Source organism: Tachypleus tridentatus, chromosome 4 (assembly GCF_004210375.1).
Source record: "Tachypleus tridentatus isolate NWPU-2018 chromosome 4, ASM421037v1, whole genome shotgun sequence".
Taxonomy (NCBI): Eukaryota; Metazoa; Arthropoda; class Merostomata; order Xiphosura; family Limulidae; genus Tachypleus; species Tachypleus tridentatus.
Window position 1 is genome coordinate 121,806,326 of NC_134828.1, and position 25,595 is coordinate 121,831,920.

The 25,595-nt window shown below is 34.4% G+C and overlaps 1 long non-coding RNA gene across 3 annotated transcripts in view; it reads left to right on the forward strand.

Moving 5' to 3' along the window:
- The window catches only part of LOC143249963 (uncharacterized), a 47,324-nt gene that overhangs the window by 20,070 nt on the left and 1,659 nt on the right, over nt 1–25,595 (forward strand). The window contains exon 2 of one of the 3 annotated variants that reach the window (XR_013028059.1): nt 14,486–14,721. The exons of 1 other annotated variant lie outside the window; for it this stretch is intronic. This is a non-coding gene — a long non-coding RNA (uncharacterized LOC143249963). Of the gene's footprint in view, nt 1–6,112; nt 6,367–14,485; nt 14,722–25,595 lie in introns of those variants that run through there. One more of the 3 variants, XR_013028061.1, reaches the window with a different exon arrangement.

The following is a 25,595-nucleotide window of genomic DNA, read 5'->3' on the forward strand; positions in this document are numbered from 1 at the left end:
GAAAACAAACTGAAACAGATCAGGACAATAGAGCGATTACCACTCTTGATTAGAATTCTGGAAAACCTTTACTGTGAGCTACACACTTCTCACATGATGGAGGCTTTGACAGAACAAAAGAGTAAAGGTCTAAGGAGGAAAATGTAACAACTTTTGAAATAAATTTAGCCTGAAATGTGCCATGATGCAAATAAGATGAAAAATCTTATTAAGTTTCTTTGTCACTTGATTCAAACTGGTTCTCAGATGTTTGAACTGACACAAAATGTCTGAGAATTTGTAACCATGCGTTCATTTTAGAGAAGAGATTACAAGTATCTATGTCAACCTTCTTGTATACATTGTACCAACTGTGCACTAATACATAAATCTATAGCAACAACATAAATTTCGTATTAAATTATATATAATGATATACATATCAACTTCAGGAATACATTTTATTGAATAAACAAAGAACTGAACCACACACTACATCACACTTGTTTATACTTTGAAGTTTCAACTAAATACCAAATCCATATATATATCAGTATCTCGTGATAACAAATCAACTTACAAGTTATGTGTCCATATATTTATATATGTTAAGTCAAGTAAAGTAAGAGTTTCTTAATGATTGTTTCACTATACAAAACAACAGTGTTTTGTATTGTTTTAATAATTATTTGTTTGATTTTGTTCACAGTGGACTCTTTTTTTATCTAACGGAAGAATTCTTTATCTTGTACACAGTCAGCTTAATGTTTGTTTTAAAGTAATCCTACATGATTTAGATATTGTATATTATTCATTATGAACTAAATAACATTTTTCGTGATTTATCAGGTCATCTCATAAGTGATGTCCGAAATTTCAATACAGAAAGTGCATCATTATTTCTGTCTTTGTAGAAGGCTTCAATGACTTAAATATGTACTAGGACGTGCATAAAAATGCTCAGACAAATAAAAGAAACTGTCCAAACTCCAATTTTCAGATCATTTATCAAATAAACCCTCATGAAGATGGATGTGTCTGAGGAGCACATTAGACATATTTATTTATTTATTTTAGACTTGACAGTAATTTTGGTTTTAAAGATCTTAGGGAGACCCCTAAGGCAAACCAGGGCGCTCAGAAATATTTGTTTCTCTTCAGCCCGACATTAGACATGTAATGCTTTATGAGTTAAAAAAGGCAATAGTGCAGCAGAAACCACAAAAAACATTCAACGTGTTTATGGTACGGATTCTCTCAATGAAAGTAAACGTCGAACGTAGTTTCAGAAGTTTATATCAGGTGACTACAGCTTAAGTTTAATGATGACTTGCTGCTGGCTGCACTTGATGAAGACTGTGCTGTAGCATTTGAAGAACAAGCAGAAGCTTACTTCAACAGTTCACTGTCATCTGCAACAACTTGGAAATGTATCAAAACTTGAAAATGGGTCTCTATGATTTGACAGAAGCCAACCTCAGAGCAAGAATGGACATTTGCACTTCTCTGCACTCGTGTGAACGTAACTCACCTTTTTTGGACAGGTTAGTAACTGGAGATGAAAAATGGATATATTATAAAAATGTTAAGAGCCGCACACAATGACTCAGTTCAGGTAAACTGGCTAAAATACAGCCCATAATGGACCTCCACCCTAGGAAAGTCTTGTTAATATTGCATAACTTCAAGTCATAGTGGGTACTGAACAAATTACTGAAGTTGGGCCACATACTCTAATGGGTCCTTCTACACAGTTTAGCATATCTTCTGTTATTTCCATATAAGTACGTTGATCACTTGACGCTGCAAGATATTGGTTGTTATTTTCTACAATTAGAGCGAATGAATGGCTTAATGCTAATGATTAGGGTATGATTTTATATAATTTAAACATTCTATCGTTTGCTTTCAAAGGTATCTCTATGAACATTCTTTACGTATACTTTACTGCGGCAGTTTTTACATCAGCTTAACTATAATACATGTAAATCTCTTTACTATGTGTAGGAATTACAGATTGTAAGTACGGAGGTAACTCACTTTCAATATCGTCTAATACTTTTTATAATATACTTGGAGCTATAAAGTATGAACTCAACTTTCTGTCTACAGTTACACACAATGCTTGTACTGACTTAGCTAACTCAGTCCCACTATTTTCAACTGAAATTATGAATTCTAGAATTGAAAACTAACATTACAATTCCTGCCTTATGAAGCTCAGTCTGTCTTATTCTAGTATGTATCAAACTGTTAGTAATGTTTACTAATGCTCTAGACACGCTTTTAATTTCCTGTTCATGTAATTCAAGTGTCTGGTTTAATGAATTCATTATAGTCATCTGTTTACCTATTAAATGAATCATTTCTCTGGATACTTGTCTTTGATGTTTTACTTTCTTGTTTAATTCACGTAAATCATCTGTGGTTGTGGTTCCGAACAAAACTTTCAAAACATTTCCACCTGCCTGTATTTTTTGTTTTTGTTGAGTTAAATCTGAAATCTACAAAACGTTATGTTTAATATCCTTTAATCCTAATAACAAATCTTCTATCTCAACAAGATATCGTCTAACTAAGATCTTATACTTCTGAATTAACCCTTGCTGTAAAATCCTTACTAAAATACAACAGTTAAAACAACTTACAGACTCAGTTTGTTTTATAAAACAATTTTTTGCTATGTGGTCAACCTTACCCCACTTAAAACACTGCAAGTCCTTGCACTTATTTTGTCCGTTTCGCCAGTTTACTGTTTCATATTTACTCTTACTTATCCTGCTTATTACAGACAGCTTGTGTTTGTATATCTGTTGCTCTCTTGTTTCCTCGATTAAATCTAATAAGGTTGCTCGTGGGGTATTGGATTCATTAACATCACTCCGAGCTCTATCGCTAAGCGACCTTCGCTCATACTCAGACTTTAGTGTATCTTGGATCATCATATAATTTAAGTTCTACGTAATCTATTACCTTGCTCTTGTAGCTTATGTCCAAACACTCGAACAGACTCGCCTTTTTCTTAATTCATATTTCGTAATTACGCCATGATTATGCTTGGCGTTTCTCGTTTACCATATTCCTCTGTTAATATACGTGTTAAAAACTGAAAAACTACAGTTTTACGCAATGACTCAATGAAATGTTTTGCTTTTCCTGCTGTTCTTAGTCTCAAAATGTCTGATTTCTGTGCATCAGTCCAACCAGATATTCCAACAGCTTCATTTAATGCATCTACAAAACTTTCGACATCCTCGTCGAGCTTACAGTGAAAAAAATGTATCGTGCCGTTAAGTGTGTAGTGCCTCATGAACCTACTTGAGTGAGTGGATCTGGCACAGCTTCCACATTATCATCATACCTTCTGGTAGTAGTAGTGTTTAGTGCCTCACGAACCTACTTGAGAGAGTGGATCTGACACAGCTTCCACATTATCATCAGCCCTTCTGGTAGTAGCAGTGTTTAGTGCCTCACGAACCTACTTGTGTGGGTGGATCTAGCACAGCTTCCACATTATCAGCATACCTTCTGGTAGTACTAGTGCTTAGTGCCTCACGAACCTACTTGAGTGAGGGGATCTGACACAGCTTCCACATTATCATCATACCTTCTGGTAGTAGTAGTGTTTAGTGCCTCACGAACCTACTTGAGTGAGTGTATCTGACACAGCTTCCACATTATCATCATACCTTCTGGTAGTAGTAGTGTTTAGTGACTCACGAACCTACTTGAGTGATTGGATCTGACACAGCTGCCACATTATCATCATCCCTTCTGGTAGTAGTAGTGTTTAGTGCCTCACAAACCTACTTGAATGAGTGGATCTGACACAGCTTCCACATTATCATCATCCCTTCTGGTAGTAGTAGTGTTTAGTGCCTCACAAACCTACTTGAATGAGTGGATCTGACACAGCTTCCAGATTATCATCATCCCTCCTGGTAGTAGTAGTGTTTAGTGCCTCACGAACCTACTTGAGTGAGTGGATCTGGCACAGCTTCACATTATCATCAGCCCTCCTGGTAGTAGTAGTGTCTAGTGCCTTACGAACCTACCTGAGTGAGTGGATCTGACACAGCTTCCACATTATCATCATCCCTTCTGGTAGTAGTAGTGTTTAGTGCCTCACGAACCTACTTGAATGAGTGGATCTGGCACAGCTTCCACATTATCATCAGCCCTTCTGGTAGTAGTGGTGTCTAGTGCCTTGCGAACCTACTTTAGTGAGTGGATCTGGCACAGCTTTCACATATCGTCAACCCTTCTGGTAGTTGTGGTGTCTAGTGCCTTACGAACCTACCAGAGTGGGTGTATCTGGCACAGCTTCACATTATCATCAGCCCTCCTGGTAGTAGTAGTGTCTAGTGCCTTACGAACCTACCTGAGTGGGTGTATCTGACACAGCTTCCACATATCATCAGCCCTCCTGGTTGTAGTAGTGTGTAGTGCCTCACAAACCTACTTGAATGAGTGGATCTGACACAGCTTCCACATTATCATCATCCCTTCTGGTAGTAGTAGTGTTTAGTGCCTCACGAACCTACTTGAGTGAGTGGATCTGGCACAGCTTCACATTATCATCAGCCCTCCTGGTAGTAGTAGTGTCTAGTGCCTTACGAACCTACCTGAGTGAGTGGATCTGACACAGCTTCCACATTATCATCATCCCTTCTGGTAGTAGTAGTGTTTAGTGCCTCACGAACCTACTTGAATGAGTGGATCTGGCACAGCTTCCACATTATCATCAGCCCTTCTGGTAGTAGTGGTGTCTAGTGCCTTGCGAACCTACTTTAGTGAGTGGATCTGGCACAGCTTTCACATATCGTCAACCCTTCTGGTAGTTGTGGTGTCTAGTGCCTTACGAACCTACCTGAGTGGGTGTATCTGACACAGCTTCCACATATCATCAGCCCTCCTGGTTGTAGTAGTGTGTAGTGCCTTACAAACCTACTTGAGTGGGTGTATTAGACACAGCTTCCACATTATCATCAGCCCTTCTGGTAGTAGTGGTGTCTATGCCAGCAGTAGCCACAGTTACTTATTTAATATTATTTTCTACTCACACTACTTATAGAACCTTAAACTAACTTCTCTACCTCAACTTCTTTCTTTACTTTAACCATCCTGTTGTTACGTACTCCAAAAGTATCCTCCAATACTTCACCAATCACGTAACGCTGAGGAGGCAGGCCGAGGGGTTGGTTTAGCTTAGGTGTTGGAACTTCGACTGACAGTACGTGTTGTTACACGACTTATTTATTTTTAAGTGAGGATGTAGATGATACTAACTCGAGACTAATTGTCTTCCCTCTAGTCTTACACTGCAAAATTAGGGACGGGTAGCGCAGATAGCCCACCTTTAGCTTTGCGCGAAATTCAAACCGAACCACGTCGATAGAACAGCAGAATTAGTTATCATAAAATGGTTAATAAAGATAAATTATTGTTCATGAAGAGCTTAAAACCATTGATGTTGAATATAAGTACAGTTTTCAAAGGTATTAAAGATATACCGCTGATGTATTTTCAAGGTAGCTGATGGGTGAATAATCTTCCAAAACTGATATTTCTCAAATACAGTTGACGAACTAACCGATAGATTGGACTCGATATTTATTTTTAGTATTTTAAACGATTTATCTACTGAGTAATTAAGAAAGATAAATTAATAGCGGAAACACTAAATATTTTAAAATCCTGTATGGATATAGGTTGACGTACCATAGCGAGTAGAAGACAACTAAAACACAATTTATAGATACATAACATTGAGGAGAAAGCTGTCCAATGACTTTGTACTTTGTTATCGAATATCCAGTACGTTATCTCAGTAGGTAAACCACTTGACCATTGTACAGGGTATCCAGGGTTCGATACCAACCTTACTAGTAAGTGATGTAGGGGTGAAGTTTGTAGAGCACCTGCATAACGTACGACAGATAATATGACATAAAAATAAAATTACCACACCAAGAAGCTTTATTCCAATGAGAGGACAAGACTTTATTTTAGTAACACACATACTAAAACATATAAAATCTTAAATTCATTTGAAAAATGAAACTTGAATAAAATTCTGTACTTCTTCAGACAGAACAGTGTAAAAATAATACATATAGTGTCTTCTTCACAGAGAATAATAGAATAATCAAGTATGTGTTGATAAACCAGGAAGCTACGGAGGGAAAGAAAAGACAGCAATACATTACTTCTAATTGTACTACAGTTGGTCAGCTACAGAAATGATACACGTAAAGCAATGTTTGTAATATTGTATTTTTATATTGCACTGATTTCTGATTTGAGTAGCAATAAAGATATGGTGAATAATGGGATATTTTTAATTTTATATTATTGGACTAAGTGAGAAATAAAAACCAGTATAAATAAAGAGAGCCAGCACAATCATAATAAACAAATTTTATCATGAACCACAGTAGTATTTCATAAAATGGATCACAACAAAACCGTATAGAATGTGACGACGAAAACACCTTAAATTGTAAATATTCAGTTCAGTTCAAACAACACTTTAAACCCTTTGTTGTTTATTACCAAGGCTATACCTGTATAAAAATATGTAAAAATAAAAGCAGGTCAAAACGACCCATTTAAAATGTTAAATATAAGGTGAAAGAAGAATTATCAGCCCATAACAGATAAATATATTTATATGTAACATATAGATACTAAAATGCTTTCGACATTATATACTCGGTCACCTCTAATGGCACAGTGGTACATCTACGAATTTATAACGCTAGAAACCGAGTTTCGATACCCGTGGTGCCCATGTAATTTTGTGTTTAATTCTAAACAAACGGTGTTTTAAGTAGCCAACCCCTATATTATATATGAAGAGAAGTAGTAAATAAATCAATACACATAATATCAAATTTTATTACACACATGGTAGAATAATTACTTTAAAATACACGAAGAAATATTTATAGTGACATTTTAGTCTTTCATGTTTTATTTGAAATACTGCTGTAGTACTTGTAAAATGTTATACTCACGTAGTGGAAGTTGTGTCTTGTATATAGTTTTACTTTACTATACATACATAATGTCGTTACACGGCAGCTATTAATGTTCACTATATTCTCAAACAAATCTCCATCTGCAGTTTAATATTTTATTTTTCAAACAAATGCGATCAAATAGTCAATAGTACAGTAAATCATCACGAACCGTATCAACTGGGTATTAGTTATGTTTATTATCATTACAATGTATAAAGTTTGTTACCTTACCCAGTAATCCGTTGTTCATAATCCAGTATACAAAATAAGCCAAAAAATAAGATAAGTGAAAACTGAGAATTTAAAAATCTGCAAATAGGCGCCATAAAAGAATTAGGAAAGAAGTTCATTTTGAAAACACCAAATATAATTAAAGGTAAAACGTGGAACCAAAATAAGGGTTTCTAGTTTCAGTAAATAATGTTTACAGTATCTCCAATCCGGTTTCCTTGTTTTGTTTACAATCCATATTTACATATTTTTAAATTCTTATTTTTATATTTATTTTGTCTTAACAAGTACAGCAAACAATATAGTTTATTTGCCACAAAAGACAGTCGTTTTACTGGAGAGTTCTGTTTGAAGTTCTTGTGAATGTGAAGTAAGATTGGCTGTATTGAGATACTCTTCAGTTTGTTACTATTGTGTTCCAGACAGTAAATATCACGTTGTTCAGCCACCTTGATAATGTAAAACTTGTCCATAGTGACTATCACTTCCCATATGTTTATTTATTTGTGGATGTTCAGCCGGTTTTAATTTTGAAGTTAATACACTACAAATGAGGCAGCTTGTTAACATCATCCTCCGTGAACTCTTGGACTACTCTTTACCATGGAATATAAAGATAAAAGTCACAATATAATGTTTAGGGACAACAAGGGACTTGTGCAAAGCACTAAATAAATATAAATTAAACTATTTAAAAGTAGCTTTTGTAAGATAAATATTAATTTTAAAGATAAACATTTGTATATATACACTTTTTGTAAATGTAACCAAGGAAACCGGAACTAGATCGTTTTTGTTCATCCTTTCACAAACCACTGAAAAACCCAACGGAAATGCAGTTTACTTCATGGGAAGAAGTCAAGAAATCAGAGGAAAGGCCTGTAAGAATGTTCTTTTGAAACGTGAACATGCCCAGCATGGCCAAGTGGCAAGGGCGGTCGACTCGTAATCTGAGGGATGCGGGTTCGAGTCTCCGTCGAACCAAACATGGTTGTCCTTTCAGCTGTGGGAGAGTTACAATGTGATGGTCATTCCCACTATTTCTTGGTAAAAGAGTAGCCAATAGTCGGCGGTGGGTGGTGATGATTACCTGCCTTCCCTCTAGTTTTACACTGCTAAATTAGGGACAACTAGCGCAGATAGCCCTCGTGTAGCTTTGCGCGAAATTCAAAACAAACAATAACAATGAAATATATCGAAACAGACATACCGCTGTACTGCTGGGGTCTCACTGACTGGTTAATACATCAGATACCTTTTGTTACATTAACTATATTGCTAGTGTTTGGCGAGAGGCCTCTTTAACGCCTGAGATGACATATGTAATGTGACTAACATATAATATATTCTCGTTTGTTTACAATTATGCATTCTTATAATTACCATAACATGAAAAGTATCTAAATGTTAATATACTAATGGAAATAACCAGTCTCAAGATACAAGAAATTATATGAACTGATTTCCCAGTTTTGTTAAACTGAAATAAGTTTTACAGAACTTAAAATTCATTATTTTAACTTGCTAATTTTATTTTTCATGTAAAATTTTGTTCTATTGTTACTGTGTCCACTACTATATAAACATTGATGTCTAGAGATAAAGGTTGTCAAACAGCATGCTAACAAGTGTTTGTGTGTACGTGTTTATTATATATTTGTATATTAGTTCCAAGAAAACACTATTTTAGTTTCACAAAAGTTAACATTTTACAAAACTATTATAAATGTCTACCATTTTTAAAACAAAATGTATAAACTATTAAACTTTCTATATAAAACCTTATATTTTTATAAATATTTTAATTCCAGTAAACGTTTATTTTGTCGTGTTTCCAACTTTAAGGTAACAGAGTATCTGTTCCCATAAAGATGATACAAGTTGAAATATCCTGCAATAACATAAAATTAATTACTAAACCAATCACGGTTCTTAACTGTCTGTGATTTTTATGATTAGTCAGTAAGAATAACGTTATACAAACAATGTATTTTATTGACTGATTCACTGTGATAGTTACCTGCCCCTAATATTGTTGTATATGTATTTTTTACCATTCAACACAATGGAAACCAAACAATACATGAAGTAAATTATATATGTAAAACAGCTGGTTTGTGTTGAGAAAATATTTATGTATAGGAGCGAACAACTTTTCGACCTTCTTCGGTCATCGTCAGATTGACAAAGAAAGAAAGAGGTAACTGACCAAGAGCTGACCATATGTTCGAAGGGGGTTGTGTAACTGAGAACAGGAATATATAGGGCGTGCTTGATGTTTGATTATATTTATTAATAAACACAACTTGATATGGTGAGTGAAAACATTCACATTAATAAACAATTAACATGAGACTGACATGTATACACTTCCTTCTAGATGCCTTAGACATGTTAAAGAAAGACAGATGACACAAACTAACATTAAGTCTTTTTCCATAATATGATTCGTTTGTTTTTTTTTTGTTTGTTCTTTGGAATTTCGCACAAAGCTACTCGAGGGCTATCTGTGCTAGCCGTCCCTAATTTAGCAGTGTAAGACTAGAGGGAAGGCAGCTAGTCATCACCACCCACCGCCAACTCTTGGGCTACTCTTTTACCAACGAATAGTGGGATTGATCGTCACATTATAACGCCCCACGGCTGGGAGGGCGAGCATGTTTGGCGCGACTTGGGCGCGAACCCGCGACCCTCGGATTGCGAAGCGCACGCCTTAACGCGCTAGGCCATGCCAGGCCCAATATGATTCGTTAGAGACTGATAAAAGACGCGAGAATCTAAGACGTACAGTTAACTCTGAGTTGGTCATCGCTGTTAACAAGATAAAGTGATTTGATAATTTTATAACAAAGAGGAAGAACTGTAAACATGTTTATTTGGTTATAAACCGACAGATTTATATACCAGATTGTTTTATATACCAGTTGAGATGATTGTTTACCATATTTCTTTTCAGAAGTTTTAGATCTGGCTAATAAATAATAATACGTTTCTAAACATTTGAACACAGTGATAAATTAATCGAAATACATTACATTGTACTTGTTTCTCTGACTAATCAGTCTAATTGTATGATTTGATTGAAATAAAGTGTAATATCTAATGTATTTACTAAGTCTCTGTTTGTCTTCCTTTATTTATCAATCAAATTTTAAGACATAAAATGCTCAGCTAAACGGATTTCTTGTATTCGAACTCTACCATTCCTGTTTTGAAGGCGTTAAAAAAGTGACGACCCACTTTAGTCTGTCGCTTCAAGAATTAGGGACGACTGAAGAAGACATCTGTTGAAGAAACTCAGAAAACAAACCACCTGTTTATAACCCATGATGTATTCAGAGTAGAAAATTTGAAAGTTTCTGGTTATGCTTTGCTTTGTTTGATGGATTTAAAGCAAAACAAAAACAAAGGTTCAAAAATGATTCATTGGTAAAAGATTGTTTCGGAATCAATAAACATGTGTTTAATATTATTTTTAACGTACCTCTTCGAGATTAATAAAAGTATAACAGTAACCCCATCTATGTTTTATTATTTAAATTAGAGGTAATGTGACTGTTGTAAGACCACGATGAGAATCAGTGGAACTACGGTTGATTATATTATTTATGCCAGTATAATTGGTGTGAGACGATTTGGGTGTCAGAATGACAGTTGATGAACGATTATATTCGTCAGTGTGACTGATTTGACTATTTTATGGGTGAGAGTGGCTAGTGTGAGACCGTTATGAATGTCAACATTACTGAGACTGTTATAGATGTCACTGTGACTGGCTTGAGTCTATATGTAGGTGTCAGAGTAACGTGTATGAGATCATTATAAAGGTTATGCACGTGACTTCATGCACCTGGTCGGCTTTGTTTATTCCGCTATATTGGACCTAATAACAAAATAATAAAAAAACAGAAACCCTATTTTCAGTTAAATACTTAGAAATGAATCGTGTAATAATACTAGTTGGTTGAAAAAATACAGAGTTGACCTTTGGTTATCTTTGTTGGTGTCTCCATGCAGAATAATGTGGCTGCTGCACGTGAGTAACACCATCATATTCCTGTTATGCACGTGCTACTTACAGTCAAGTCCTGACCCTCTAGTTGAACTACAACCCATACAAACGACTGTAGGACAGTGGTTGTGACTGACGTAGTTACAAACATATTCGTAACGTATTAAAATGTTTTCTTTCGGAGAATGAAATTATCATGAATATTGGGCTATCTCCTGCGTCTACCGAGAGAATCGAACCACTGATTTTAGAGATGTACATCTGAATATGCACCACTGTTTTATCGGAGTACATCACGAATATTAATATTATAATCACAAATGCTTCAAAAACAGACATTTTGTGATACAGACCCAACCAAGCCCAACTAAAACAATACTCTATCCCAACCATAAGTTATGATTACATATATAGGGTAGCATGTGAAATACACCCTTAATATATAAACTTTTGTTCATATGTGAACTTCTGGTAAGTTAATCACCGTGTTGGTCCTAATGTTTTTACTATTTTATTGTCAAACAGGATTAGTAGTTCACCAATATGAAGATAGAACTTTTGTAAGTTTTGAGTCATTTTAACAAATTAATTACACATATATCATCAACACATTATATTATTTCAGAAACTGTAAGTATATTTAGCAGCCTGAAGGTGGTGCTTGTTTTACGCGAAATGTGAATATTTGGATCAAATCACACATTAAAAACTTTACTAGTATATGGTCTGTAAATTAAAAATGTACATGTAGCGTATCGTTACAATACAAGCGTTGTGTAGATAAACAATTAGATCTAGATTCCAGGTCTAACGTCCCGGTATAGCCAGGTGGTTAGGGTACTCGACCTGTAATCTGAAGAAAACGGGTCGAATCCCTGTCACAACAAGCATGCTCGCGTTTTCAGTCGAGGTGGCGTTATAAAATGAGTCAATCCCAGTACTAGTTGATAAAATAGTAGCCCAAGAGTTGGCGGTAGGTGATGATGACCAGCTGCCTTCCTCGTTTCTTAAACTACTCAATTAGGGACGGCTAGCTCAGATAGTCTTTGTGTAGCTTTGCGAGAAATTTCAAAAACAAACAATATAGGTCTAACACAAAAAATGTGGTAAACGTTATCGAACAACCTGACAAACAAGCTGATTCTCTTTAGGTAAAGAAAGATATCACCCATCAGCACACATGAAATACTGCTAAGTAAGTACAGGTGATTATATAGAACACATCTGGGTCCAGTTTAACAATTTTTATACCAGTTCTTTACTTTCGACTACCTCACCAAAATGAACGAGTCTGACACTGTACACCCAGCCTATTAGAAAACATCTAGGTATTCTGTGTCTGGAATGTCCATAACTGTGTCTCTGTGAACGGCAGCTAAGTCTGTGGTTATTGTTGCAAGGTTGAAATAGGAGTTCGTCATAGACATTCCAAATTACTAACATTTTACCTTATGTAAATCATCAGTCAAAACTGTAAACAGAAGGTTTTCCCGTATGTAATAAACGTTACAGAAACTCGTCATATCTACACACAAAATGTCAGATAGTAAAACTAGCTCCGCTTTCAGTTACCTCTACAAGTGTCACTGTGACTTCTGAGACATCAACATGGGTGTCACTGTGACTGAAGCGAAGCTGTTATTGGTGTTAATATCGTAAAAATGGTATTAATAAAGTAGCTTATATTAAACACCCACTTCAACGAAACTATATCAAAATAAAAGTCGAATATATCCCTTACATAATAAATTATATCAGTGATATTGTGTTAATTGGTTTGGTGTAGCTTGAACTTTGTTCAAAGTCACATGAGAGTTATCTCCGCTAGCCGTTCCTAATTTAGCAGTGAAAGGCCGCCAACTCTTCACCTGGTCTTTTAGTCATGAAGACTGAGATTGATCGTCACTTGGCTGAAAGGACAAGCATGTTTGGTGGGACAGGGATTCGAACCCGTCACCCTCACATTGGGACTACTCATCTGGTCATACAGGACTAATATAGTGTTAATGAAGGTATACCAATAATATAGTGTTAGTGAAAGTTGTTGAAAATGTTGATGTATGTTGCCTTGTTTCTTAATTCAAGTTTAAGGATTATCTCCATCTTGAAAAGTCCTTCATGTGAACATATCTTCACAATCCATGTACATGATTATTTTTCATGATCATCACATACATTCCCAAATGTGACAAAGTATTAGTGACATCCAACTACATACTAAATTACAAATAATGTTGTTACTGTACCACTGGAACCTTATATTCAAGATGTTGATTTGGTTATTCAACATTATTTTAATATAACATTCTGAACCCTGTGCATCCTACTAAAAATATAAAATGTATTAAATCATCATACATGAACAATTTTAATATTTCAGTAAATATAGAAATGTTTTCTTGATCAGTTTCTGTTAAATAATAATTTAGTATTGAATGAATCAGGTAGGATCGAACATGTTATGAAGATTTAAAAACTTGTTTGTTAGAATCTTTTAAACAAGCCTATCTAATAATAGTAGAACTATACAAAGATACTATAAAATGTAAATTAGTTAGTACTTTGTATTTTCAGTACGTAGTTGTATTGAAATTAACAAATGTAAAGAAATTCCTCATATTGGTTAAGAACCATTGTAATGAAAATATATCAGACAAACTGTCTGTTCACTGTTTAAATAATTCAGTCTTTAATTGTTGTTTTTTTATAATTTTATTTATACAGCACACCTACAGTTTTGATCAAATCTTATTGCAAAAACATATACATGATTTCAATTATTCGTATCAATAAATAATCTGAACATGTGGATATAGTCTCTTTGAATCTCTTCTCAATAACATGTTTCAACAATATCCTTACCATAATTGATGTTTTGGACTACATAGAATCAGATATTACTGTTATTTCATTTAAATGTGTCATTATATCTGCGATCTGCCTTTACAGGTTAAACACTCTGATAAGTTATGATGGTAAATATTTTGTATAAAGAAAGTCAAATAATTCTACTTTTGAACTTACAAACAGAAGGACCAGAAAATACGTTTATTTATGGTTATTTATATATACACTAGAATACACACATAAAATTTGAATACAGTTTTGGTAATGTCGATTTTTAGCTTTGCTTGACATATGTAGTGTCTATATTTTTTAAAGAAAAAGTTATTGTACGTTGATTGTGAATTTATGAAAACTTAATATTTCTCATACACCGTAAATATATTTCCGATAGATACCACTTCTCATAAGATGGCTTTACTGTTCAGTTTCTGCCGACACTAGTTCCACCTACCCAAGGTTTCAATAGGAACGTGACTACTTCTACTGTCGCAGCCGCTTCCAAGAAAAGAAGTACCAGAAGTGTGAGTCGATATCTTACCTAAACTCACACTGACTTGGTTGAGGAAACAGTGATGAGCACCCTTCGGAAAGTGTCCAAATGCATCTCTATTGGAGTGCAACATCTCAACCTAGAGGAAAACACATGTGGGACAACGCTCATAACCAGATACAGTCTTCGCCCATGTTGACAGTACGTTTCACTAAACTGGGTGTCAAAAAGAGGATGACATCCTTAATTGTAGATATGATGGTTGGTCCACCTTTCCCATGGTAATGTGTGATATCCTAGCCAACACAGTGCATCTAGACCAGTCTGTCTCCTTTCTATACCAGACCACCTGGGAATCAACCTTTTGAAGAAGATATGACAGGGTGTCTTAACCAACTAATACTATTTGGTTGGTCCAGTACTTTTCTAAAACCAGTTTTACCACAAACTAACCAGCAGGAGATTGTACAGTTATAACATTCTCTAGTGTAGTATAGTATAGGAAAAATGATATATAGAAATGAAAAGTAAATAAGCTACATGTACAGTTAATCCAAAAGCCACGTTTGAAACCGGAGAGTGGTGATAGTGGAATGATAATTTGACACCGAGTCTGATGAATGAGTGATATTTAAGGGAAGTACTAAGAGGGGGTATTTTGTGAAGGATAAGGACTGGAAATTAAGTTTGAGCTGGCCATAAATGTGTTATCAAAAGGACAGATGCAGGTGTGGACTGAGTGACGTATAAAACCTTGAGAAGGAAACATATATAAGTAACTTGGTCTAACTAAATAGAATTAATTTACTATCTAAGCAAAACGATGTGGTATTGGAGACCAAAAAGTTATGACTGTTCTTTCTGAGATGGGTGGTAAATGTGTACAGAGGTTGAGTATTTCACTGATTAGATAACTATCAGAACACTTGGGTATTGAAAGAACACACTGTAGGATCTTATAGGTATTGAGTAATGGATACCAGGTTCCATTGATTCTGTTATACTCAGTAACAGATGTGAAAGTGAGTGTGACTCAAAGGCATAAGGACTTCCATTACAGCTATTACCTCCAGTAAAGAAATTACTTCACTAGTAGACAGATTAAGACTGCATCAATCTAAACGAAAAGAAAGAAAATTCAGACCGATTGAGAAATGTGTTGAAAAATATCCCAGGTGAAAAGTGTATGAACAGTAACACGAAATTTAAGATTCGTGTTTAAATGGAGTGAATTTTGAAACTAGTTACTTAATAACTGTACAAAATAAAAAGTAATAAACAGCATGAAAAACGTTAAAGTAAAAACAAGAAGGAAAAATTTTAACACATCATAAAACTATTGTGTCAAATGTAGAGATGAAGATTGGAACCCCCCATTTTATTATCTCCAACTGGTTAGTTCAGAAGACATCTGGTTTTGGAAAAAGTTAACATTTTCTTACATGAAAATGTGTTTCCATTAGACGCTTACCATTTCACACAGAGATTATATCTTCTGTGAACATCTGCCTTGAGTATCTGCGTGACACTAGTTTTTAGGCAACTTCAATCTGAACTCACGTGATTCTTATTAATGAATAATGATGTTATTGTTTAATAGCTCCCTCTATACTGCTCCACTCATGAAATTTCATTATTAAAGAGAAAATAAGTCGTAATTACCCAAATGAACACATACGCATCAGAAAACTTGTGAGTGAAGCGGCTATTTGATAGGCAGATCATGATACAAATGATCTGTTTTCAAATTAATCGCTTCAAATACATGAGAATCTATACAGCAAATCCATTGGATGGATGCCGAATCATGACGGTCGAGTGTTTTAAAAAGGAATTAAAGATCTGATACCTGCTCTATAATTGATGTAAAAAATCACCACGAATTTATCAGAATGGATCATAATCAAACAATTCACTAGCAGTGGTAAGGAATACAAACATGTCCAATGAACAGAACAGAGGTCGGGTACACTGATGTGTAAGAATTGCTTATGCTGGTACATATGTTTAAGATGAGATTGTTGTTCAATGATGTATCACAACCAGTAAACATAACATTTCTGAAGAGGTGTGGGTTTGGTACGATTCAAAGTGAAGGAACCACAAAAGTGGTAATAGATTATCTAGCCACAACGAGTTTCTCGAGCACAGTAGGAAACAGTGAAAATGGTTGGGTCAAGAGGATAAAGTATTGGGTTGGAGTGAGTAAGGATTTGAACATTTTGTCAATTCATCCAAAACGGGTTTCTACCATCAAAGATATAACTGGAGGACTCTTTCCATGAGTATGAAAACAGAAGGCTATCTTGCATGTAATAACGAAACCACAGACCAAGTCAACGGAGATGTAGAGTACACGCTTTGACCACGTGACTGAAATTATAGGAGACAATGTAGTGTTTGAAACAATAAATTATAACATCAGTGGATGAAGAAAAGCAAGCATCTAGAGAACTCTGTGATGGGAATAGGAACAAAGGCGTTTGTAATATAGACCTGAATATGGAATAATGATCCAACGAAGTGAAGAGAACTTTTCTAAATGAAAACTTTGCACAGATTAATAACTAAATCCCTTCGTGTCTTTTAAGGACATCAAGTAAAACCTTGTAAGATGATTGGTAAATTTCTTCACACCTAAAGAAAACAGAATAGATTTCAAAGTGGATGAAATTGAACAGGTTTAGAACTGATCGTTAGAGAGAAAAGAACTGGAGAGAAATCCTATGTGTAAGAATGGTTGTAATCCATCCGTTATTTGACATGTGGGACCAGAGGAAGAAACATTGTATAGAACAAGCCACAGCAGAAAACAGAATGGAACAAGAATCATTCCAAAGGGAACAGCATCTCTATGAAGTACTTCTGACATGAAATGAAGACGTAAAGTGCAAGGAGGCAAACAAAGAAGGTTCAGGAAAAGACAGGGTAATTGTGTACTGGGTAGTTGAACTGAATAAATGGGTCAGCTTTCCAAAAATTCAAAATTTATACCACAGTTTGTGAATCTAGATAGTGCATGTAAAAATAACTATAATTCTTAATCAGTGAATCAGTAAGACTACGAGGACCAGACATATAGTCCTGGAAATGTAGTTGGTGTAAAAAGAAATCAGTATGTATGCAGATGTAAGTAACTGATGAAAAACAAATAATACATCAGGATTAGATTTATACAAACGGGATTGTGAAAGAGGGAAAAAGACCTGGAATGGAATATACATGAGAAATTAAGCCCACATAATGAGAGGATGGTCGAATACTGTCCTCAGTGGGAAGTTCACATAGCCTTAGAAGTAGATGAACGTAAACAAACAAGCTGACCTTCTGCTGAATTTCCTATTGACATCGAAGGGATGAAAGAGTGTCAAATATATGTGAATAAAGTTGCAGGCTACATAATGGTGTTCACTAATATATGAAAAGTGGCTGTCATGTCAAACAGATGTGAATAAAGTTACAGACTACATGATGGTGTTCACTAATATATGAAAAGTGGCTGTCATGTCAAATAGATGTGAATAAAGTTACAGACTACATAATGGTGTTCACTAATATATGAAAAGTGGCTGTCACGTCAAATAGATGTGAATGAACTTACAGACTACATGATGGTATTCACTAATATATGAAAAGTGGCTGTCACGTCATCAATACGTAACTTTCATCTCCTCGCCACTGTTGAAATTTCACTTATGTGTAAACATTCTTCTCTCACAAAGGTTAGAGAAATAGTGATATGGACTTCTACGTTAATAAATAGAAAAAAAATGTAATTCGAGAAACAAAGCAAATCTCTGTTATTAAAAACTAGTAAATCTACAAAACAAATTTTAAATACCACAGAGAGAACGAGAAAATAGGAAGTTAGTGTTTCTAAGATTGTTGGAAGACACATGCTGAACTATGAGAAATCTCATGAGCCAAGATGGCAATTGTCTAAAGAGAAAAATCTCTAAGGCAAACGAACAGAGAAGACATCTTAACTGTGTTAAAAGGTTTATCTTGTTTCAGAATGAGCTGTAGCAGCCAATGAATATACCAGTCGGCCGAGAAACTCCATTCATACCATCTCCTGCAGGCTGGTTCTTTGGAGATCTGGTATGGAAAGGAGGTGGACCAGTTTAGATGTATTGTGTTGGCTAGGATGCCCCCCCACCCAATCATGGGAAAGAGGGTGGACCACTTTAGATGTAATGTTTTAGCTCGGATGTTTCCCACCCTATCATAGGAAAAGAGGTGAACCCGTTTAGATGTATCGCGTTGAGAAGAATGCTCCCCACCCAATCATGGGAAAGAAGGTGGACTAATTTATATGTATTGTGTTTACTAAGATGCTCCCACTCTTACATGGGAAAGAAGGTGGACTAATTTATATGTATTGTGTTTACTAAGATGCTCCCCACTCTACCATGGGAAAGAAGGTGGACTAATTTATATGTATTGTGTTTACTAAGATGCTCCCCACTCTACCATGGGAAAGAAGGTGGACTAATTTATATGTATTGTGTTTACTAAGATGCTCCCCACTCTACCATGGGAAAGAAGGTGGACTAATTTATATGTATTGTGTTTACTAAGATGCTCCCCACTCTACCATGGGAAAGAAGGTGGACTAATTTATATGAATTGTAATATATATGCAAAACGGCTCGTTTGGGTTGAGAAAATATTTTACATAGAAGAGCGAACAACGTTTCGACCTTCTTCTGTCATCGTCAGGTTCATGAAGAAAGAGGTAACTGACCGAAAGCTGACCACATCTTTGAAAGGGTTGTGTAACTGGGTGTCGGAATGTAGTGGGCGGTGTTAGATGTTTGAATATATAATATAATTTTATTTTATTACATTTAATATAGGTATAAAGGCGTTCCTTTATATTGGTTTATTTTGGGTTTACGTTGTTGTATAAGTAAGGCTTCTTTAATTTTGCGTTTGTTTATGTTTGTTTCTTTATTTAGTATTTGTGTGTTTTCTATGGTTATGTTGTGTTTATTTGACTTGCAGTGTTCGAAAACGAGTGAAGGTGACTTTTTATGTTCTTTTAATCTGGTTTCCATTTTTCTAATTGCTTCTCCAATATAGAAGTCGTGGCAGTTATCACATTGTATTTTATAAATAACGTTTTTGTGGTGTTTGTCAGTGTAGTTTTTACATAGTATAGACAGGAAGAACGCAATGAACAGGAAGCAATCAAATATCATTTCTTAACCTCAAAATTACAAGAACCGACACACAATTCAAAACAGAAATCCACCGAAAAATCACCCATACTGGACTATACATTCCTTGGGACTCAGCACATGAAACAAAATAAAAACTCAACATACTAAAAAACCAAATAAACACAGCCAAAAACCGATGCTCACCAGATAAAATTAACGATGAATCAGACAAAATAAAACAATACTTCATCAACATCAATAAGTTTCCTCCACAAACCGTAGAAAACATTATACGCAAACACCTAGACAGAAAGCAAAATCAACCAACTAAAGTAAACACATCTCACGAATCAAAAAATCACGAAACCATATACTGCTGTATACCATATATTCCTGACATCAGCAAACAAATAACCAACATTTGGCAAAAACTAGTAACAAAATACGACATTCCAGTTAATACCAAATTTATTCAAAAACCAGGCACAAAACTGAGGTCTATACTATGTAAAAACTACACTGACAAACACCACACCAACATTATTTATAAAATACAATGTGATAACTGCCACAACTTCTATATTGGAGAAACAAGTAGAAAAATGGAAACCAGATTCAAAGAACATAAAAAGTCACCTTCACACGTTTTCGAACACTGCAAGTCAAATAAACACAACATAACGATAGAAAACACTCAAATACTAAATAAAGAAACAAACATAAACAAACGCAAAATTAAAGAAGCCTTACTTATACAACAACTAAAACCCAAAATAAACCAATATAAAGGAACGCCTTTATACCTATATTAATATAATAAAATAAATAAAATTATATATTCAAACATCTAACACCGCCCTCTACATTCCAACTTTCAGTTACACAACCCCTTTGAAACATGTGGTCAGCTTCCGGTCAGTTACCTCTTTCTTTGTGAACCTGACGATGACCGAAGAAGGTCGAAACGTTGTTTGCTCTTCTATGTAAAATATCTTCTCAACCCAAACGAGCCGTTTTTGCATATATATTTCTCTACAAGTGGGTTTCTCGACAACACTGATTATATGTATTGTGTTTACTGAGATGCTCCCCACTCTACCATGAGAAAGAAGGTGGACTAATTTATATGTATTGTGCTTACTAAGATGCTCACCAGTCTATCATGGGAAAGAAGGTGGACTAATTTATATGTATTGTGTTTACTAAGATGCTCCCCACTCTACCATGGGAAAGAAGGTGGACTAATTTATATGTATTGTGTTTACTAAGATGCTCCCCACTCTACCATGGGAAAGAAGGTGGACTAATTTATATGTATTGTGTTTACTAAGATGCTCCCCACTCTACCATGGGAAAGAAGGTGGACTAATTTATATGTATTGTGTTTACTAAGATGTTCCCCACTCTACCATGGGAAAAAAAGATGGACAACTTTATATGTACTGTATCTGCTAAGATGTCCCTCCCCCAACATGGGAAAGAAGGTGGATCAGCCCGGATATCTACAGTTAAAAATGTCATTTTACACCCAGCGTCGTGACCCGTACTTTCAAGATAGGAAAAAGAGTGTACCTAGTTATTTACACGTTATCCCACAAGTGCGTTCCTCCAAGAAGAGAAGTCACACTCCGAGGGCATCTTGTGGACACTTTCCGAGGACTGCTCATCTAGGTTCCTCCACCAAGTCAATATGAGCTTCTCAATGTGATTCCTGTTATTTTTAGGTAAGATATCGTGTCAAAGTTGATGTTTTCTTACACTGAAAATATATTTCCCATTGATACTTTACTCTCCTCACACTTCTGGTACTTCTTTTCTGTCAACTTTGAAGATTGTGTTCTACAGTAAATAGGAAGCCAGCTTCCAGCTTTGATAGTAGAGTATGTTTCAGTGAAGCGTTGTGCTTGTTTATTTACATGCTACAACGCAGATGAACCATTGTTGAAACGTGCGGTAGATGAGAATTTCAAGGCTAGTGGAACCAAAAATATTTTCGCATATTGAAGGCTGCACTGAACAATAATAGCTGTTATGTGAGAACAAAAAGATATTCTATCGAAAATAGTATGAATATAGATATTTTAGACTATGTACAATAATCTGGTATAATCTTCTATGAGTATATAGTTTTAAATATTTTTCAAAACGATGCCTAAAAAACATTTTGCGAATCTTATTACATTGTCCTTCCAAAATAAAGTTTGTGTCTGCCAATCAAACATTTCTAATACTCTGAATTCAACCAATTAATGTGGCAGACAAACAGAAATATCTTTTCTCCTTCGTTTCTTCTTATAGTTTCCATTAACACTTGAACCAGTAATTTCAAGTTATCTCAGATAATTATGCTGCAGTATATTTGGTAGAATTCTGTAAATCAAAACAAACCATTAACTATGAATACAACTATGTAAACAAAACTCAACATTTTACATGACAAATAATAATGTAATAATATCTGAAATCAATATTTAAATAAAATCACGACTATTAACTTTATATCGAGTACAAAATATCTGAATAAAAATATTAGTAAATAATTTGTTGAAAAATATATTGTGAAATAAACATTTTTCCAAGTATAACATTAAATAAAATTAAATTATATTATGTGTGTGTTATTTCTGTAGTAAAGCCATATCTGGCTATCTGTTAACTGAGAATAATTTAAACCATGATTTTAACGTTGTAACTCTGTACAATAAGTGCTGTACCATATGGGGAATGAATTATATTAAAATATATGAAGCATAGTATTTGTTATATAATGGTAACGAAATGCTAGGATTAAATGTGTTCAAATTATCTGTATGTAACTGGAACCTAAAGTTGGTAAACATCTCAGATAGAATACGAAACAGAATTTTTCAAACAATCCGTTTTAAAGTTCTCTTTATCTCTTTGTGTGTAGTGTTTCAACAAATGACTTTAATGTCCTTAAACATAAAATTAATTGTTCATTAGACAAAATTCTATATTAATTTGAATGATTGGTATATTTTGGTGTTATTAATCAAACTTTCTGAACCTATATTCCTTATACCAACAACTACAAGAAGTAATGATTGAGTATTTCAGTCATGTTAAGAACCACTCAACAATAACATACCGTTACGTCACATGTTGATGTGTGAATCAGTGTTATTAATTCATAACACGTTGGTGTAGCTTTTCATTCTCAACATAAACAGGAGACAGATGAACGGACACCACGGTTCACAGTATGTTGTATAAAACGTAGTAGATAACGTTCTCTGTCCAATCTTTTTTCTTTGTGACTTAACACTCAATGGATGTCACAAAATTATAAATTACAAAGTATTTCTGAGTAAAACTGTTCATACAGACTTAGAATTATTTCTTGCTTACAGTTTAATATTTAATATAAACGTGTGCACTCTACATCTGAAAGTTACTCACAAGTCGTGGTCGTTGTTCAGGTCAAATTCTGTAATATCATAAAAGGTAAGATAAAAAGATTGCAGTAAGTAAACCACTAAGAAAATTGTACGAAAAACAAGACATGAGTAATTAGTATGTGAAGAAATGATAATTAGTTAACAACTACAATCATAGGATTTGGAGTCAAAAATCAATAGGTAGGTTGTCTACTGGAGAAACTCGTTCACATTTAAAGAAACATGAAAGTCTGGATTGGTTTTAATTCTTGACATATACTGAATGAATGATTCATAATTATAAAGTCTAAAGTATTTATGAATAAAACTGTTAGTATACATTTATAATTATGTTTTACTTAAAGTTTAAAATATGATATGTGGGTGTGCACTCAACATGTGAAAGGTGCTTACAAGTTGGTGTTGGATAAAAAAAACAGTTAAGTTAAAAATAGGATAAAAAATACAGATCAATATGGTGATAGGTAACCGCTTTTATAACTCACAAATTATGTTTTAGTTCCAGATTAAGTTTAACCCCATATCATACAGAAGGGAATTCTTCTGACTAAAGACATCCAAATTTATCTTTGTTCAGGGCTTGTCCATATTTTCACCCAAGAAAACTGCATGGCCTGATGTACTGAGAAAGCCGAACGCCATCTAGTAGTAAGAACTAATAAAATACGGGATTGTTCATGAAAACACACAGAAATGTTCGGTGACACATGGTTTTCGTTTATACGCTAACATAGTGAAGAAACAGGACACGAACGATAAAATATAAATATTCTTTGTAGGGATGATACTGATCTGGAATTCATACTTAAAGAAACCATCTACATCAAACAACTTTAACCAACACCAAATATCATGTAGTCTTCATTAAAATCGTTCCATTTAAAATATGAAGATTTTTTTTTAATTTTAGTAATTAACTTTCTATATATTTTAGTTTTGATTAAATAATTGTTATTTCAGCAATGTATTTTAGTTATTTAGGTAGAAATAATGTATTATTTTTGTTTTGCTTTAAATAGTGAATGTGGAATATGTAAGATATTTTACGCTACATATTAACAAATGCAGCATTATATAACATTCAGGATATATATTTTAGGTAAATCCAATATAAACAATTAATTAAGTTATATTTTCTAATCTCACTATTACATAAACGACATGACGTGCATATCTGTGTCTATTTGACTGAAATAATAAATACAGTGTGTCACTATTTATCAAATGTCTCTATTAAGAAAAAACTATAAAAAATTCTCACTTTAGCATTCTAAATTCGGATAATTTTAAAAGTAACTATGATACGAACAACAAGCGTTTGTTTTTCCATAGAAATGAATATTAAGTACTCTTCGTATAACAAGAGCCCTACCTTCACTAGAACTAAACCTGAAGATTTGATTATATCTTTTTTTATTGATATAATTTATAGATACAGTTTTAAGAAATGGAGTTTAAAACTTATTTTTTCAATAAACGGTACCACATTTAACAGATAATAAAATATAGTGTATATTAGAACAGTCCGAAAACCTTTCCCATGCAGTACGTGTCGTAAAAAGATTCTCTCTTTATTTATAGAAAATGTTCAATTTTTCTAAACTTTTCAACACGACGTTATTGAAAACAGACAAGTATTTGCTAACACTAATTACTAGGCTTCTCACTGGTTGTGGAGTAAAGTTAATGTTACTTTTTAATTGTCTAACTTTTGTTTCTTATTTTAAGAATTTAATTCAGATGTATAAAATGTTTCCATGGGAATATACAATTAAAATATTTATAGAAAACTTTATACCTACAAATTGTGCTGGACGAAGTACACATGAACAGCAGTGTTAGAAACTTTCTTCCATAAGATTTTGTTTTTTCTTCGCACAGTTCGGTTCTCATTTTAATATCTTGTCTCCTTAGCTACTATTCGTGGCCGCTCTTTCAACCGTTGAGGTGTCATTATGTGACCTTCAATAACACTATTCGTTAGTAAAGGAGTAGCCCAAGATTTGGCGATGGTTGGTGATGACCAGTTTAGATGTTACACTGAGTTAGTTTGTCGGTAAATAATTTGATTTAAGTTTAAGTAATGATAATTTCCCACTGTTGTTCTTTTAGTTAGTTCAGGAGGCTTAAGAATTATAGCCAGATAGTTGTGGTTATACATACATTGACATATTAGAGAAATGATTAATAAATATTCTGTCAGACAGTTTTCGAACTGTCCCCCCCCTCCGCTGGTACAGCGGTAAGTCTAGGATTTACAACGCTAAATTCAGGGATTCGATTCCCCTCAGCAGACTAGAGGGAAGGCAGCCCGATGTGGCTTTGCTGTAAGAAAACACACACACAAACTTACGAACTGTGTAAGATACAGAAATAATAGTAACTGGACGGACCGTAAGGTTTAATATCCAGCACTGTCAAGGATTT